The sequence below is a fragment of the Dromiciops gliroides genome, chromosome X (assembly GCF_019393635.1).
Source record: "Dromiciops gliroides isolate mDroGli1 chromosome X, mDroGli1.pri, whole genome shotgun sequence".
In the NCBI taxonomy this organism is placed as follows: domain Eukaryota; kingdom Metazoa; phylum Chordata; class Mammalia; order Microbiotheria; family Microbiotheriidae; genus Dromiciops; species Dromiciops gliroides.
The window spans coordinates 43,022,852-43,043,488 of NC_057867.1; the positions used below are offsets into that span (position 1 = coordinate 43,022,852).

At 34.9% G+C, this 20,637-nt stretch overlaps 1 long non-coding RNA gene across 1 annotated transcript in view; it reads right to left on the reverse strand.

Moving 5' to 3' along the window:
- Positions 1-1,452: 1,452 nt before the first annotated feature.
- LOC122733643 overlaps positions 1,453-20,637 on the reverse strand; it is a 454,683-nt gene continuing 435,498 nt past the window's right edge. Inside the window, exon 4 of the long non-coding RNA XR_006353937.1 lies at positions 1,453-1,548. This is a non-coding gene — a long non-coding RNA (uncharacterized LOC122733643). The remainder of the gene's footprint in view (positions 1,549-20,637) is intronic.

Genomic DNA, 20,637 nt, shown 5'->3' on the forward strand with positions numbered 1-20,637 from the left:
CGGATTTGAACTCAGGTACTCCTGAATCCAGGGCCAGTGCTTTATCCACTGCGCCACCTAGCTGCCCCCAGTACCAGATACTTTTGATAATTACCACCTTATGACACAGTTTAAGATCAGGCACTGCTAGACTTCCTTCCTTTACTTTTTTGTTAATTCTTTTGATATTCTTAATCTTTTGCTTTTCCAAATTAATTCCATTATAATTTTTTCTGGCTCAACAAAATAATTTTGGGGGTAATTTATTGGGATGGAATTGAATAAGTAGATTAATTTATGGTTCCTGCTGTTGTTTTCTGAGTTCAGTCTGGGGGCCTGTGACCTCTTCTTTCTTCCTATGTCCTATAATCCAAGGCTAGGTATAGTCATTACTCCTCAAGCCTATGTCTTGGTCTATAAGTGACCTCTTTGCCTCTGATCTTTGACCAGAGCACCCAGCAGCACTACCACCACTGCATATGTTCTTGTTCCCTGTGTACATTCAGGCACCTCTGCCCCAGAACCAAAACCAGGGACTCTGCTCTTCTACAAGTGACCACAACCAGTAGGGCCTAGCCCCTGTGCCACTACATTCACCAGAGTGTGTTTACTTCTCCTTGCCTGTAGCCACAGCCTGGAAACCCATTGGGTCAGAGCACCTGGATCCCAGGTCCAACACCAGCAAATGGGTCCCACAATCTTCTTAACTTTTATTGGACTTGAAATCAGAAATAACTATAAATGTTCAAAATCTGACTGTGATATCATTGACTCAATCCACACAGAAACTTCAATGAGTTGATCAGGGCAGTTGCCAAGCATTTTTAAGTACTTTCTGTGTGCTAGGCACTTTGCTAAATGTTAAGGAAACAAACAAACAAAAAGGCAAAAAACACAGTGCCTGCCCTCAAGGAGTTTATATTCTAATCTTATCTTTATACAAGATATAGGCAATTAAATAGTTTATTTTAGCCCACCCCTAGACATACAACATAGAGAGTCACATAGGTCTCTAGACAATAGTTACAGACGTGGGAATTCCTCAGTCACTACCTGACTGAGCAGGTGTTGCACAGAAGGTTGTACTTTTGAGTAGGTTCAAAGGGCAGTCATCACTAGAGATAGAAGTAAGAAATCCTTTGTCCACCTTGTCTGTCTATCCAAAATCCTCTGCAAACTTGATCTACTCTACAGTGGGGAAGTCATGACACTGTGACTTTTGTGGAGTCTATAAGGAGGCTCCAAAGTGTTCTCAAAAGGTTGTGAGCAATTAGGGCATCACTGGAACACAAATCCAACTTCACATGAAAGATTCATCAAGAATGTAGCAGCAACAGCATCATTTGTAGTGGGTAGGATTGCTGGCCCAGAGATCCTCAGCCTTTTAGAAAGAATTGTGAAAGGAGAGCCAGAAAAGAAAAGCACCTTTCCTTTGGAGAGAAGGAAAAAACAAACAAACAATGCAACACTTACCCAGTATTTGAATTAGCGGTATTTTCTGTAGCTTTTTCAAACTGACTTCGGTACTCTAGCTCCCCAAATCACAACTCCAGTCTGAACAGAAGCTTCCTAAAACCAAACAAAGAAACAAATAAAAATGTCTTCTGGGCTCTTTAAAAGCATAATGTCTGCATCCAGGTATTTTCCCATAGCATATAAATACAGTGCTCTGCAGTTTGATGACCCACTTAAACATCATGATGTTATTAGCAATGAAAGTAATGTACCATTTTGCCAATTTGCTACATTTATATTTGGATTATTCCAATTTTACTGCCTTAAAATGAGTCTTGGCATATATTCACATTTTGTCCACAAAGACAAAGAAGGGTTACTATAATAATAATAATAATAATAATAATAATAATAATAATAATAATAGCATTTACATAATACCTACTATATGCCAGACATTGTGCTAAGTGCTTTACAAATATTATCTCATTTTTATCCTTACATTGACCCTAGAAGGTAGGTGCTATTATTATTCTCATTTTATATTTGGGGAAACTGAGGGAGATAGAAGTTAAATGACTTGTTTAGGGTCATACAGAAAGTAAATGCCTGAGTCTTCCCGACCCCACATTCATCACTCTATCCACTGCAGCATCACCTAGCTGCCTCATATAAATTTGTTAACATGGATTTGGTCCATACTTATGAAACCTGTAAAGCCTGTGATGTTACAGAGACACATTAATTAAAAATAGATAATTACTTGCAAACAGACGAGGTGAATAGTAATTACTATCAGTCAAAAAACCAAAGTCTACTGCTTTAGTTTACACTGTTGTCTGTGGACCCAAAAGGGGATAGGGGGTGTTTCTACCACAGGAATATTCTACACTATGAGGGCAAAAGGTATTCTCCCTTTTCTTTGTATCCCCAGTGTCTACTATGTCACCTAATGAAAAGGGGGCTGGGTGTCTCTCCTGGGATTCATTAGTATAAAAGATTCCTGGTAAGAAAACTCTTTATACCATGCCATGGGTTAGTCTTTGAAAGTTTCCTGAAGCAATGAAAGCTTAAGTGACTAGACCGGCATTACACAGCCAGTAGATGTCGGAAGAGGGACTTGAGCCCAGGTAGTCCTGACTTGCAGAAGAACTAACCCCTATGCCATATTTCCTCTTGTCTTGAACAGAGTAGGCACCTAATATTTGGCAAAACAAATTACTGGTCAATGGAGTAATTCCATTTAGACATTATTCTCCATCTCATATGCACATACAATGATTAGCCAGTGCCTAGCAATAATCATTCATTCAACTGATAGGGTTGACTACACTTATTTGTGAAAAGGGAAGGTTTTAATTTGGGATGGGAAGAAAACAGTGGTGCTAAGAGAGGCAGTGATCAGCAAAAAAAAAATGAAAAAGAGAGAGAGAAGAAAGAGAGGGAGGGAGGGAGGGAGGGAGGGAGGAAGGAAGGAATAAAAAAGAAAGAAAGAAAGAGAGAGAGAGAGAAAGAAAAAACAAATGATGACAGAGTCGATTAAACATCGCTAAAAAGTATACACATAAGAAGAAGTATTTCAGAAGTGGATTAAAGACAAAGAAAGTAATGTTAGCACCACTATGTTCAACTAAATATGTACTCATTTTTAACATAAAATAATACATACTTTTAAAAAAGAAATAATCATGGATAATAGATTCATAATTTCATATACAACCGTCTTTTTCTGTTCTTTGAGATATTCATGCTTGTTAATGTCTGTTAGTTTGGTAACTTAACAAAAAGCAGAAGCAGTAATTTGGAGAGATTTTTGCCTCCTATGTCATGGAATAAAGTTACTATGGTGATTGATCTAAAGGGTTCTAAAAGGGTTACAACTTTTCTAGATTGGCCTTGAAGCAATGACCAGGCCCTGGGGCAAAGAATGAATGAGATTCATAACGTTCTGCTCATAGCCCATGGGCGTTGGGAGGATTGCTCCTAATAAATTTCCTTGGTTTTAGCACAGGGATACTGAATGTGACTGGCACTGTGATTTCATTTTTATTAAAAACTCCAAGGTAATGAAATTCCCTCCTCTAATCTAGGTCAGGACCTTCTCTACACCTAAAGTCTTAGAAAATTATAAAAAAAAAAACACCAAGGGGTTAAAGTAAGTTGATCAAAGTCACATAGTATGGGGTCAGAGGTAGAATTACATCCAAGCTTTCTTGACTCCAAGACTAGTTTTCTATTCACCGTATCATGCTGTGTCTAATTCCACACTTTTACTAATTCAATTTTTTTTCTCTTTCACTCCTGTAAAGGGTTGAGGTGATCTGTGAACAAGCAGAAACTAAGGCCAGTAGAACAAGAGCAAATAAGCCCAAGAGAGCATCTGTTGCCTGGAAAAAACAAAGATTTCACCAGCCTTTGCATCTGGAGGTACGTGTTGGGGAGTAGAGGAAGAAACTGTTTTGTGGCCACATGAAGAGCATATCTAAAAAGAGAATATCTGGGCTAGTTTTACTATATCCTTTGCTCTTCAACCTTTATGATACTAGAAATATTACCAGGTTTTATTTCTTTAGAATACTTAAAGAATGAACTATAAAGCAAAGTCAACATTATTATCACGGACAATAAAGCAACTTAATATTTATCAGCACCTACATGAATATATTTGATGAAAACTTGTGAAATAGATTACCCTTGAGAACTAGATCTTTGTATTATCTGGCAGAATCAACTACAGAATATACACATCCACACCACTAGGTATGGATATATATATATATCTATATAAGGATAGCTATTGTAATAGGTATACAAATATGAGTAGATATAGGTATAGGTAAAGGTATAGGTATAGACACAGACATAGAAATATACAGAGATATAGATACATGTGTATATACATACACACATGTAGATACATATAGACACACAAGTATGTGTATGTATGTGTGTATATATATATATAAATATTCAAATATACAATATGTATTATGAGTGTATACACAGATATATCTTTATATATATATATGTATACATATACTATATGATACTGATTCAAATAATAATTTAAAAAGCCATTCCAAGACCTCTTTTTTTGTCATAATTCCTTCCTCCTCTTTCTATTTCTCACTCCCTGCATTCTGGCAATTTCCCTATTTATTAGCACATCTATCATATATAAAGCAAGAATAGCAAGAAAAACATGGTAAGACAAATCATATATTTTGCATCAGCAGTTTCTCAAAAAGCAGTTGGAAGAGAAGACTGAAATTTAATTGCAGAATGGATAGTGTGTATTACCCAAAGCTTAGTGTATGTCTACCCACCACCCAAAAAAGAAAAAGAAAAAAGAACTGGTTTTTCAAAAATGGAATTGAGCTTTCCTTTTTTCCTTTTTAATGAATTAATTTAATATTTTTATTTTTCCAATTACATGTAAAAAATTAATGCTATTAAAAAAATTCTGACTTGCAAATCCTTTTTCCCTCATTGAGAAAGAAAGGAATTTTATGTTGGTTATACATATACAGTCACACAAAATATATTTCCATATTAGTCATGTTGTCAAAGAAAACACAGACCCAAAAAAACCCAAGAAAAATAAAGTTGAAAAAGTCTGCTTCAGTCAGCATTCAGACTCATTTTCACTGAAAAGTCTGCTTCAGTCAGCATTCAGACTCATTTTCATTGTCAAGTCCTTTGGAATTATCTTGAATCATAGTATTGCTGAGAATAGCTTAGAAATTCACAGTTGATCATTGTACAATCCTCTTGTTGTGTACAATGTTCTCTTGGTTCTGCTCACTTCACTTTACATCAGATCATACAAGTCTTTTCATGATGTTTTTCTGAGAGCATCCTGCTCATCATTGCTTATAGTATGATAGTATTCCATCGTAATTATGTCCTACAACTTGTTTAGCCATTCCACAATTGATGAACAGTCTCTCAATTTCCAATTCTTTGCCACCACTAAAAGAGCTGCTATAAATATTTTGTACATATAGGTCCTTTTCATTTTGTTTTTTATCTATTTGGTATTGTTGGGTCACAAAGGGTATATACTATTTTATAGCTCTTTAGATATGGTTCCAAACTGCTCTCCAGAATGGTGGGATCACTTCACAACACCACCAACAATGCATTAGTATCTCAATTTTCCCATATATCTTCAAACTTTTTTCATTTTCCTTTTCTGTCATATTAGGCAATCTGACAGGTATAGGGAAGTACCTAAGAGCTGTTTAAATTTGCATTTCTCTAATCAATAACAATTTAGAGCAGTTTTTCATGTTACAGTAGATAGCTTTGCTTACTTAATCTGAAAAGTACCTGTTTGTAGCCTTCGACCATTTATCAATTATTATAAATTTGACTCAATCTCTATATATTTAAGAAATGAGGTCTTTATCAGAGAAACTTCCTATAAACATTTTTTCATAGTAATGGTTACTGTATATCTCACTCTGTTCTATTCCCATCCATTTATTCTACTCTTTTTCTTCTTTCACCCTGTCCATGTTCAAAAGTAATTTACTTATGATTATCACTTCCCCCAATCTGCCCTCTCTTCTATCAACACGCCCCCCAATTCTTATCTCCTTCCTCTCCTACTTTTCTGTAGGGTAAAAGATTTCTATAAACAAATGAGTACATAAATTATACCCTCCAATTCTAATGAAAGTGAGGTTCAAGTGTTCCCCATAACCTCCACCATTCCCTACACTGGGAAAGTTTCTTTCATGCCTCTTTTATGTGATATAATTTACACCATTTTACTTCTACCTTTCCCCTTCTCCAAGTTCATTCCTCTTTCTCACCCCTTAATTTAAATTTTTTTGGATATCATCCCATCATATTCAACTCACACCTCTATGAGTGGAATACACTCCTTCTAACTGCCTTAATAAGAAGAAAACATTTTACAAGTTACAAGTTATCATCCCATGTATGAATGTAATCAGTTTAACCTAATTGAATCCCTTATGGTTTCCCTTTATGACTTACCTTTTTATGCTTCTCTTGAGTCTTGAAACTGAAAGTCAAATTTTCTATTCAGCTCTGGTCTTTTCATCAGGATTGTTTGAAAGTCCTTTATTTCACTGAATATCCATTTTCCCCTGAATGATTACACTTAGTTTTGCTGGATAGGTGATTCTTGCTTGTAATTCTAGCTCATCTACCCTTCAGAATATCATATTCCAAGCCCTCTAACCCTTTAATTTAGAAGCTGCTAAATTTTGTGTTATTATGCCATGGATCGATAATATTTAGTTGTTTCTTTCTGGCTACTTGCAACAGTTTCTCCTTGACCTGGGAGAACTGGAATTTGGCCATAATATTCCTTTTAGTTCTGACTTGGGGATCTCTTTCTCTTTTTTTTTTCTTTTTTGGGGGGGATCTCTTTCAAGAGGTGATTGGTGGATTCTTTCCATTTTTATTTTATCATTTCTATAATATCAGAGCAGGTTTTTAAATTTTTCTTGAAAGATGATATCTACTCTTTTTTATCATGGCTTTCAAGTAGTCCAATAATTTTAAAATTATTTTTCCTCCATCTATTTTACGGATCAGTTGTTTTTACAATGAGGTATTTCACATTTTCTCCTATTTTTCCATTTTTAAATTTTGTCTTATTGTTTCCTTATATCTTATGGAGTGATTGGCTTCTGGTTGCCCAATTCTAATTTTTTTTTTGGTGAAGCAATTGGGGTTAAGTGACTTGCCTAGGGTCACACAGCTAGTAAGTGTTAAGTGTCTGAATCCAGATTTGAACTCAGGTCCTCCTGAATCCAGGGCCGGTGCTCTATACACTGTGCCACCTAGCTGCCCCCCAATTCTAATTTTTAAGGAATTATTTTCTTCATTGATCAAGAGCTCACCCCCTTTTCCATTTGTACAATTTTACTTTTTAAGGAGTTCTTTTTTCAGAGAATTTTTGTACATCTTTTTTCCATGTATTCAGTTCTGCCTTTTAAGGCATTCTTCTCTTCAGTGAATATATGTGTATATACATATATACATATACATACATTTACATACACACATACATACATATACATATTTCCATTTGGCCAATTCTTTAGTGATTTCTGCTGCTCCAGAATTCATTTTCAGGCATTATTTAAAGTTGTTTGGAAAAGAATTTGGGAGAGCTCAGGTGAGCCGCTGCCTTTTCTCCTCCATCCTGGATCTACCACTTTAATCATTCCTTTCTAAATTATCCTTCCATTAGCACATAAAATAAAAGCTTACAGTGATATAGGTTATATATGTAAAATCAAATTAAACATATTTCCACATTAGTCATGTTGTGAATGAAGAATCAGAACAGTTTTCTACCTCAAAAAAGAAAAAAAAAAAACACCAACCAAAAAGTATAAACAGTATGGTTCAATTTTCATTCAGATTCCACCGTTCTTTTTTCAGGATGTAGAGAGCATTTACTATCATAAGTCCTTTGAAATTGTCTTGCTGAAAAGAGCTAAGTCTATTACAGTTGATCATCACACAGTGTAGCTGTTACTGTGTACAATGTAATCCTGGCTCTGCTTACTTCACTCAGCATCAGTCCACTTAAGTCTTTCCAGGTTTTTCTGAAATCTGACTTCTCGTCATTTCCTATAGCACAACAGTATTCCATTCCATTCATATACCACAACTTGTTCAGTCATTCCCCAATTGTTGGGCATCCCCTCGATTTCCAATTCTTTGCCACCACACAGAGAGCTGCTATTAAATATGCATAGCTTTTTGATGGAATTGAGTGTTCTGAATCAAGCATTTTTCCAAATGAGAAAAATGTTGTAAGCAAACACATATTCATCAAGCATCTTTAAAATTCCCTAAAGATGCATTTTTCCTCATATGTCTTACTTCAGTAAACATTAGACTTTCTGGTTGCTTGGAGGTAAGTGTTCTCCACTGGTTTCTAACCAAAGAATGAGAAAATATAGTCTATCCTAGTGGTTCATAAACTTTTCAAGTATAAGCTTCCACTTCTGATATACCACCAAACTTCCAAAGACAGTGCCACATGGAAGCATTTGTACTATTAGGATTCAATGATTGAGAAAATACATGACAAAAGCTACTATAAATTCAGTAACATACTTAGCTGAATTTTATATCCTTAATCACAAAAGAATGCACATATCTTTCAAAAATATTCCTACATAGAGGGGTGACATATTATTGAGTTCACTGACAGAAGGAAAAAGTATACTTATTTATGTAATCCTATATAGACTTGCATAGCCCTTGCAAAAATTCCATGATCCTTAAGGTATCTATGGCAATGGGTTGGCAACCACTGCTCTGTTATTTATATGATACAGGAGCCACATTATTTTTAAAAACATAATTGTCTTTATGTCAAAATTATTTCAATTGTTTTCTAGGCAACTAAGTAGAACTGTGAATAAAGTGCTAGGCCTGGTAACAGGAAGATCTGAATTCAAATACAGGCTCAGGCATCTATTATCTCTGTTATCCTGGTCAAGTCACTTCTGTCAGCCTCATTTTCTTCAACTGCAAAATGGGGGTTAATAATAACATATACCCCCTAGGGTTTTTGTGAGGATCAAATGAGACAATATTAGTAAAAATGATTAGCATAATCAATAAGCATATAAAATGTTCTAAATCACTACTGATTAGAGAAATGCAAATAAGGACAACTCTGAGGTACCACCTCAACTTCATCTGATCGTTTAACATGACTGAAAAGGAAAATTATAAATGTGAGAGGGTGTGTGGAAAAATAGGGACACTAATGCATTGTTGGTAAAGTTGGGAACTGGCCCAATCATTCTGGAGAACAATTTGGAACATTCCCAAAAGGGTATCAGATTGTGTATACCCTTTGACCCAGTAATACTATTACTAGGTCTGCATCCCAAAGAAATCAAAGGAAAGGGAAAATGACCCTATATGTACAAAAATTTTATAGCACCTCTTTTTTGAGGTGGCAAAGAATTGGAAATAAAGGGAATGCCCATTATTTGGCTAATACCTGAACAAGTTTTGGTTTATGATTCTGTTGATATATTCTGCTATAAAAAAAATGATAAAGGGGATGGTTTCAGAAAAATCTGAGAAGACTTATGTAAACTAATACAATGAAGTGAGCAGAACCAAGAGACCATTGTACACAATAACAGCAATATTATAATGATGATCAACTGTGAAAAACTTAGCTACTCTGGTCAATACAATGATTAAAGATAATTCTTAAGGATCCCTGATGAAAAATGTTATCCTCCTCCAGGGAGAGAACTGATGAAATACTGCTCACCTTCTCAATGGGTGGGGGAGAGTATGAAGAGGGGAGAGAATTTGTAATTCGAATTTTTAAATGAATTTTAATAAATAAATTTTGGGGTTTTTTGGGTTTTGGGGGGAGGGGTTGGTGAGGCATTTGGGGTTAAGTGACTTGCCCAGGGTCACACAGCTAGTAAGTGTCAAGTGTCTGAGGCTGGATTTGAACTCAGGTCCTCCTGACTCCAGGGCCAGTGCTTTACCCACTGCGCCACCTAGCTGCCCCTAAATAAATTAAAAAATTTTTTTAAAAATATATTTGCCTAGTGATTGGTACCTAGAAACAATTTAATAAATACTTGTTTTCTTTTTTCTTTCCTTCTTTGCTTCTTCCCTCTCTTCCTTCCTCCCTTCTTTACTTCGTTCTTTCTATCACCCTTCACTTGTGACCAAGAAAACAACAATATTATAACATTTGACAGTGTATTCAAGATCCTTTCCTAGTTGTCCCTCGCTTCTCTGCTATGAAGAGGGAAGATTGGTTTCATCATCTTTACCACCTGTTCTTCGGTGGTTTTTTGGTTACTCACATTTCAGTTTCCTTTAAATCATCTGTTCATTTTAGTCATTATACTTATTGTTCACACTGTTCTATTGGCTCTACCTATTTTAGTCTCTACCACTTCATAAAATCCCCCAATATTTATCTGAATAAATATTTAATAGTATTTTTTGCCAATTACATGTCAAGATAATTTGAGCATTCAATTTTACAAGATTTTAAGTTCCAAATTTTTCTCCCTCCCTCCTTCCCCTCTTCTGAAAATGGGATATATGTTATACATGTGCTATCATGTGAAACATATTTCCATATTAGTCACAGTTGCGAAAGAAATAGATCAGAAGGAAAAAAATAATATAGTGAAAAAATATGCTTCAATCTGTATTCAGAGCCCATCAGTTCTTTATCTGAATGTGGATAGCATTTTCCTTTGTGACTCCTTCGGACTTGTCTTGGATCATTGTGTAGCTGAGAAAATCTGAGTCATTCACAGTTGATCATTAGAAAATATTGCTGATACTGTCTACAATGTTTTCCTGGTTCTGTTCATCTCACTCTAAATCAGTTTCTACAAGTCTTTCCACATTTTTCTGAAATCTGCCTGTTCATCATTTCTTATTACACAATAGTATTCCATTATATTCATATACCACAGCTTGTTTAGCCATTCCCCAATTGAGGGGCATCACCTCAATTTCCAATATTTTGCCACCAGAAAAAGGGCTGCTATAAACATTTTTGTACATGTAGGTCCTTTACACTTTTTATGCTCTCTTTGGGATACAGACCCAGTAGTGATATTGCTGGATCAAAGGGTTTGCACAGTTTAACTGCCCTCTGCGCAAAGCTCCAAATTGCTCTCCAGAATGGTTGGATCAGTTCACAACTCCACCAGCAGTGCATCAGTGTCCCAATTTTCCCACGTGCTTTCCAACATTTATCATTTTCTTTTTTTGTCACATTAGCCGATCTGATAGGTGTGAGGTTTATTATGGCTTTTTTAAAAAAAAAGTCATTTCCCAAATTATGAGCACTTTTTTTCTTTTTAACTCCTTGCTATCACAGAATACTGCTGTAAATATTTTGGTATATATTAGACCCTTGTTTCCATCTTTGATTCCTAATGGGGTATATGCCAAGTAGGAGATCATGGGGTCAAGGGAACACAGACAATATACTGCAATTTTAAAATTTCAGTAATGCCAAATTGATGTCCAGAATAGATGCATCTCCACCAACAGTGGAGATCTCCCACAACCCTTACATAATTTTGGTCATTTCTGACAATTTTCAGAGTATAGGGTAAAACCTCAAAATGATTTCAATTTGTATTTCCTCTTACCATGTTTCTTTTTTAATATGATTTTATTTGTTTAAAACTTTTTCAATTTTGTGCTTTCAAAATTGTCTATTTTATCTTTTATCATCTCCTCTATGCCCTGTTTGGTTAAGCCTTCTCCATCTATCCTTAATTGTGAAAAGCATATAACCTCAGTCACTTCTAATTTGTTTATCAAGTGACCTTGATATGTTGAGGATGTGTATTCATTTTTATCTTATCCATATACCACATTAAGTAGGGAATCTGTTCTTAATTGATAGATAAATAAATAAAATACCTCATTAGAATTAAATAGGAAGAATCCTGAAAAGGGAGAAGAGTAAGTGGTAACTGTGGATCAAGTGTTTTCCTCCAAGTGAAATAAACAAGTCAAAGGGCAAAAAAATGTAGCAATTTCGACAAGGATAATAAAAGGAAAATTGAAAAAAATGTTGTGAGGTATTTTTATAAGGAAAAAAATAAGTTAAGCCTAACTCCCCACCTCCCCTTACTAAACCTCCGTATATCTACCACTGGACAGATTCAGGGTAGCCGGGTAGCTCTGGAAGCTGCTGTAGCTAGCTATAAGCATAAATATCTGTGCTCACCGTCTAATAGTAAATGCCACTTCAAGGGCCACCAGAAACCCCCTATCTCTTGGCACTTCAGTTCTTAGCCTCCAAAGTCATAACCCTTAGGTTTTCTAGTCCAGAGTGGGCTGTGTCCTTTGAAGACACTGCTGCTTTAAGTACTGACTACTTGAGTTATATTCTTGGTAATGTCTCAGAGAGGATATTGATCTCAGTTCTGGTTGAGGCACCTGCCTTAGACCAAGCGCCAGCCTCTGGGGGAAAGGGGAGCGGTGTTGATGGAGTGTGAAGCTTAAGTGAGAAAGATTATGGAGAAAAGAGAAGACTAAAAGCATAGTGACGCTTAGAAGTTATTTAATATAACACAAGAGTGAAAAAGTGAAGTAGCAGGAGTAAAAGGTGGAGGAGATATCTAATTGCATAAGCTTCTCAGACCACTGCTACAACAATGTCTAGAAGAATCCTTCCTTAACCCCTTCATGTCCAGGCCCCTAGGGTCAACCGAAATAATAAAGAGTGGGAAAGACCCTAGAAGAATGGAGCTAACAAAATAATAGAGCTGGAGAATAAGCCCAACACTGTTTCCCTAAAGTCATGGCCCAGGTGATCAACTTCACCTTTTGCAGGACACAAACCACACCCAATTCTGGTGGTCTAAAAGAACAGGCAAAACATTCTGGGCCCTCAGAAGGAAGAGTCAGTTAGACACATTTATAGTAAGGAGATCACAGAAAAATCAGTATATTGATTAAGAGAGGCAAAATGAGGTTAACTGGGGAGGAGAAATGAAGAAATATTTGGAGAAGTTATCTCAATGGACAAGTACTATGCAGAAAAGGATAATTAACCAAAAATTAATCCTCTAAGGGAGGTGAAGTTATTGCCACAATTTGTTTGATTTCCTATTATAACTATGGTCAGGAATGACTCACAAAAGCTATTAAATAATTTAAAGAAATGATCAAATATATAAGGAAAGAAATTAGAACTCTTTTTTGTGATTTAATATATCTAGATATTTTATTTTATTAGTAGATTAATTCAATAATAATGGATTAGGTTAGACAGATACCAGTAGAGCTAATTCCAATGCCATATGATTAGCAATGCTATATGTTCATCAAGTCTTGCTAGAAACCATCTCTAGCCATTATCTGTAGCTTCTAGCCATCATCCTTTCCATCACAGTATTAGGTGTTCAACAATTCCAGTTGGCAGATTATGATAATACAAGCAGTTAGCAAGTTGGTCAGATAATATAAATAGCAAGCAAGTTGATTAATAAATCTGGATGATCAACCTATGGATTGTAAATTGATAAGAGTTTTTCTGAAATTAGCATGGTATATAAGCATTTAAGCCCTTTAGGGGTATAAAACCCTCTTAAGCCCCAAGCACAGGGTCTTTCAGGTCCTACCCCTGCCTGAGACCGGCTTTATTGTGAGATAGGCCCTCTCTCAATAAACCTATTTTTTTCAGTTTGGAGACTTTGCTGTTTATTTTCTTCATCAGACTTAGAAATTTTTGCAACAATTTTGGTGACCCTGACGTGGTCCTGCAGTAATTATGTTCTTCGGGTTCCTCTTTTCCAATTCAGGATTGTGTTTCTGAGCTTCAGCCAAGGGCTGAAATTAGAACTCTTAAGTAAAAAATAATTATCAAATAAGAGATAAAGTATTTAGAAAGATATACTCCCCATAACAGTAGTCTATAAAAATATTTTTAAAAGACTGAGTGAAAATGCAAAAAGAAAAAATGGAATAAAAATTAAAATTCAACATATCTAACATGAGAATGAAAGAACATGAAAACTCTACAAAAAATACAGACCCTAAAGATAAGTTGAGAAGAGATAATTTTAAAACTATACTTATTCTATAAACATTAAACTAAACAGAAGACTAAATACCATATTCAAAAAATATGGAAAAATAACTTTTCAGAGATACTGTAAATAGACAGAAAAGTCCACCTCAAGTAAATCCAAAGAATATCAGGAAAATGAAACCTTAAGGTTAATTCATGAAGAAACATCAAAGTCAAAATGAAGAACCACAATATTAAAGAGCAAATTACAAAGGCAATAAGGAATAAACCTTTCACATTCCAAGGAAAACTGCTATGAACACACATTTCTGAGAGAAATAGTATTTATTTTACGTAGCCTGGGGTAATTTTCCTCTAAAGAATCTAGGAAACCAAACTCTGGACTTACTTGGTCAAAAAGTCTAAAGATATAACAAGTCCAGATTGTGCGGTAGAGTTGGTCCTCCAGAAGTATGGAAGAGTTCTTTTACTCTGCAAGATGATTTTCTGACTCAATACAGCTGTTTTGTGATTGTAGAGGCAGACTGAGCACAGCATGTGTTTTAATAAGGTGTATCTTTTCCATTCATTTAACAATCATTTATTAAGTGTCCATTACTTTCTATACACCATGGGTGCAAAAACATCGAAGTAATTAAGTCCCTGATTTCAAGGGGTTCATAATCTAGTGTATACAGGAAAGTGAAGAAAAAATAATTGGTATATGATATTCCAAAGAGCCAAGAATATTGGTTGGCACTCAGAAACAATATGTTCTCCAAGGCTAAGCCTACGCAGCAAAGAAAATAATTGGATGCTCAGTAAAAAGGAAGAATCTAAATTATTGCTTCAAAAGGCCCCAGTGGCAAGCAGGATATTCAACATACAAACTGAACAAACAGAAGCAAATTAAATATTTTCAGATAGCAAGGAAAGAATAAGAAATAAAGTGTCTATTTTCATGTGGTTAAGGCTAGAAATCCCTATGAATGTTGGCGTGGCAGAGTCTTTTGTGTGTAGTTTGATCTTCTTTAGCAAAATAATACTTGCATTGTCCAACAGACTGCAAGAATGCAATGAAAGCTGTAAAACCTTAAAACATCTGAACAGTAAAAGATAATGGGAAAAAAAGCAGGAGAGGAGGTAGAAAAAGTAAATTAATATTTATGTGTGTATATACACATATGTACATTGAAATATTAATTTGAATGAAATGAAATACATATATGTATACATGCATAGATATATACATATTTAACACTGTTTATCTATGTCTGTCTGTCTCTATCTTATTCTATTTTCTTAGAATAGAGGTATCTATTTCTAGCATCTATACCTGTAACAAGTAAACACAAACTCAACATTTAAAGCCTTAAATATTTAAATATTTAAAGCATCAAATTTCCCAGTAAGTATAAAAAGAAAGAAGGAATGCATATTAAGGAACAAATTTTCTACATATAGGAAACACATTTAAGACATACAGAGACTTACAGAGTAAAAATGAAGGGATGAAACAATCTCTTACGCATTGGACACCTTCAGAAAAATAGGAGTGGCATTCAATTATTTCAAGTAAATTAGAGTAAAATAGTTAATGCCAAGGGAGACAAAAATAAATATAAGGAACTTCTATTATGCTTAAAAGGTACTACCAACAGTGAAAAAGAAACATAATATTGAACATATATGAACAAAATAAGTTCAGAGAATCATAACTTTTGGGTTGGAAGGAAGCTTAAAGGCCACTGAGATAGCTCCCTTACTTTATGGACAAAGAAAGTGAGGAATAGAGAAGAGGGGTTCAGTGTCTTGCTTGCCCAGGATCACACAACTAGTAAGTCTCTGAAGCAGTATTTGAAACCAAGTATTCCTGACTTCTAAGTCCAGAATTCTTATCCATTATAATATACTACTATTATAATATACTATCCATTATAATATGCTACCTTTCAATATGTAAAAATTAAACAAAATAAAACATTTTAGCAGCATAATAACTACAAAGATTTAATATTCTTTTCTCAGAACTGAATAAATTCAACATGAAAACAAAGGAAAATAAAGAGCTGAAAACACTGTTGGAAATTTGAGATTTGACTGAACAATGTTGAATTCTGAATATGTTTTTAAAAGATGTATTACTCAGTAACATACTATCTTTGCAAAGATTTATCATGTACAAGGGCATAAATAAATAATAAATAAGTAAAAGAAGAAATAATGCACAAATACTTTCTAGAGCACAAAACTATGAAAAACATAGTAATGAGTAAAGGAAATATAAGGAAAAATATAAACCTAAATGGAGATTAGATAATGGCATCCTGGAAAAAAATGACTAAATAACAGAACTAATCATAGAAAAAATAAGCGATTATCCTAAAGATAATTATAAGTAAGACAACATCAATAATTAAAGTATGCAGGTAAAATAATTATTTAGAAAATTCATCTCTTATTTACACTTATATGAATTTACAACTTGTATATATTTATAAAACTTATAGAAAATAGAAAAAGAGTGGATCAATAGAGTGAGCATGCAATTAACAAAATTTTTTTAAAAGCCATGTTCACAGGAAATGTATCTCTAAAGATGCATTTTGATGAAATAGAAAAAAAAGGATCAATGAACTGAGCATGCAATTAAAAAGACTCCAACAAATTAGCCAGTCTAACTCAAGTACAAAAGAAAAAAATTAGGAAAATTATGGAAATTAAGAAACATTAAAATAAAGAGTATTGAAATAATAAACAAAATTAAGAACTCTTCTTTTAAAGGCTCAGAAAACAAAACTATTAGTTAACACAAAAGGATGAGGAAAAGCAAGTCAACATTTTTTTAAATGAACAAGGTGAAATCACAACAGAAAGGAAATATTGTAAACTATCATGGTCTCAAAACTGAGAATTCAAAGGAAGTTGATGATTATTTACAAAAAAATATAAATTAGCCAAACCAATAAAAGAAACAACAGAGACTTCAAACAATGTAACCTAAGAAAAAGCTGAACAAGACATAGATGAATTGTCAGTGAGGAGGAGGATGGGAGGGGGAGGGGGAAATTGGGACCATGTGGATTTACAATGAATTTTAGCAAATGTTTTATGAGCCAAATAACTTATGCTAAATTTCCTCCCCTCAGTAGCAGAGAGAAGGCACTCTATGAAACTCATTTTAAGAATATAAGATAATGGGGGCAGCTAGGTGGCGCAGTGGATAGAGCACCAGCCCTGGAGTCAGGAGTACCTGAGTTCAAATCCGGCCTCAGACACTTAACACTTACTAGCTGTGTGACCCTGGGCAAGTCACTTAACCCCAATTGCCTCACTAAAAAAAAAATATATATAAGATACTGAAACTCAAAACATGGAGTAGCAATGGTAACTATCAACCAATATCATTAATAATGATGCACCATTATTGTGAACAATTATGTTTCTTTTGTTGAGATATCAGTGATGTTTACAAAATGTTGGAATAAATAGATTCACTCCAGAAATAAGAGAAGACAAAGTTGCAGTGTAAGTAGTAGTAACAACTCATCCACTCCCATACAGTCTTAAGCATAGAAAATAAGTAGTAGGCCAAGATCTGAAATTGGGAATTGAGCAGACTATAGGTCTAGATGGCTATTCTATGTTGTGTAAACTGCCATCACCTGTTGGGTAGAGCCTTCATTAGCATCCTGTTCTAACCAAATGAGTTGAGTGTTCATGATTTTTCCTTTTGAAGTATATTATTTGGATTATTTTTTTTCCAAAAATATATGTTGATCACTAGTTGGATCAGGCACCCTGCATATTAAAAATGTGTCATCTCAGAAGAAAAAAAAAACACTGAAATTTCTTGCACTGCTTTTATTTTCTTACCCAAACATGAAGTCTCTTAGACTTATCCAAAATAACTTTGTTTTTGGTTTTCTGGGGGAAAATTAGTAAAAATAGATTGGCCTAACCTAGTGATTCAACAATTGGGAGCTAAGGAGGTCAAAGCAAGAAAGAAAGGTTTCATATATAAGAAAATACTGACAACTATACTTTTTGTGGTAGCTAAAAACTGGAAACAAAGTGGATGCCTATTGATTTACCAATGTCTGAACAAACTGGTTTACAAACATAACTGAATATTATATCACAATCAAAGATTAATCTTATCATCTCAAAAAAGAAGAAGATTTGTATGGACTGATGCAGAATTGTCTTGGATCACTGTATAGCTGAGGAGAGCTAAGTCTATCTCAGTTGATCGTTAGACAATGTTGCTGTTACTGTATCAGCATCAGTCCACTTAAGTCTTTCCAGGTTTTTCTGAAACCTGCTTGCTCATCATTTCTTATAGCACAATAGGATTCCATTACATTCATATACCACAACTTGTTCAGCAATTCCCCAATTGATGGGCATCCCCTCGATTTCCAATTCTTTGCCACCACAAAGAGAGCTGCAAAAAATGTTTTGCCCCTTCTTATGATCTCTTTGGAATACAGACCTAATAGTGGTATTGCTGGGTCCAAGGGTATGCACAGTCCTATAACCCTTAGGGCATAGTAAAAACCTCTTTAAAAAGGAAATTAACTGTTCAATTGAATCCCAAAAGAACACATTTCCATAACCCCTTGTTGATCTAACTTGAACCTATTGTTGGTTGTCTTTAAGGCTATGGCTATATAAAATCAACATAACTAATTGAAAATTAAAAGATATAGACTGTCAACCAGCTATTTCAGCTACAAGATGTTAAACAACCAATTGAACGGATTTTTCCCTCACTGAATTGGCCAGATGTTTTAATATCGCATAGACACAGCCTAAGAAACTCACTCAACCACTGTGTTTTAAATTTGTGTGGCAGAAGGTTTGGAATTTATATGCTTAACCACACCCACATTGGCAGGAATATACCAATTGCATAAAGTGAAGCACACTTGTATAATTTTATGACGATATGCCCACTGCAATATTTTATCTTGTCCAGGAATTATGAAGACATTCTGTAGTTACATAAAAAAGTATCTTGTTTTACTGAAGTTCTGATGAATTAAGGTAATTTATGATGCACAGTCTTTGTATGTGTTTAAAATACCTAGAACATGGAGTTGTTTTTTTTTTTTTGAATTACTAATCTAAAGATTTTTCTGATGATAGAATTGTGAGCTCCAGGCTGAATTTTTAGAAGTAAATGTGGTGGTAGATTTACAATTCAAAGGAGTTACTTAAATGAACAGAAATGCCCTAAAAGAACATCTGTCTACCTGAATGATCCAAGAAAATGAACACTGAAAATAAACAGCTGCCCTGTAGAAGACTTTGTGGTAAAAAGTAATCACCCTAAGCATAATGAATTTATTTTCCTTGTGCTTATTATGAACTTGGCAAACTTTCTCCCATATAAATATTTAAATGTTAACACCCCAGAGGGATGCAGTAAGATATGAGGGCAGCCTCTGGGAACCTCATTCTAACAGAGCCTTTGGGCCTTCTGCTGAGAGAGGAGTCAGCAACCTCTTCAGAATTAAGTGCCTGTTACCAGTGCTACTGGCAGACCTTCCTCATAGGCAGGAAGGAAGGACTCAAAGAAAAAGAAAGATAGGCATAATTCAATTAAACAAGCACGGATCATGTGTCACCTATGTGCTAGGGATGTACTGACAGAAAAGAAATAGTCCCTGCCCTCAAGAAACTTACACTCTGGTAAAAAAAAAGAGTGTTGGTATAATTGAGAAAGACTAAAGGGGAGAGAAAAATGAAGGTGATGAATGTGGTAGTAGTTGTGAAAAGCCACTCACAGTGAGAAAGGCAACATAAAATCATGTGTCAAACACTAGAACTGGAGTCAGTTATTCAATTCAATTTAATTCAACAAGCATTTATTGAATGCCTAATAGGTACCAAATACTATGCTAGATGCTGATTATACAAAGATAAAAATGAAATGGCCTTCAAAGAAGGCCCCTATGACATTCTGTTGGAGGAAAGAACATTTACATAGATAAGTATATGCAAAATATATTCTGTGTAAACTGGAAGTAATGGAGGGGACAGGGCTGATAGGCCAATTTAACAAGCACATGGGGAGATTAGGAACTATCTCTTCTGAGAGGTTATAAAAAGTCGTGCTTTGAAGGAAGCAAGAGATTGATTCTATGAGGTGGAGGTGAGAAGGGAGAGTATTCTAAGCAATGGAGGCAGCCTGTGAGGGGAAGCAAAGGGAAATCTGGCTAGAAAGATAGGTTGGGGGCAGCTAGGTGGCACAGTGCATAAAGCACTGGCCCTGGATTCAGGAGTACCTGAGTTCAAATATGGCCTCAGACACTTGACACTTACTAGGTGTGTGACCCTGGGCAAGTCACTTAGCCCTCATTGCCCCACCAAAACCAAAACAAAACAAAACAAAAAGACAAGTTGGAAGACCTGAGTTTGAATCCTACCTATCTAAGGCAACTGTTTGACCCAGGACAAATCAATTAACGTTTCTCAGTCTCAGTTTCCTCATTTGTAAAATGGGGATAATAACTTCATTTATTTCTTAGGGTTGTTGTGAGGGTGAAATGAGATAATATTCATAAGGAGCTTTGTAAACCTCAAAACTACCAGAAAGAAGGACTGAAATATATGAGTTTAAGAATAGCTCAAAGGATCAAGATAATTTTTGCATCCGT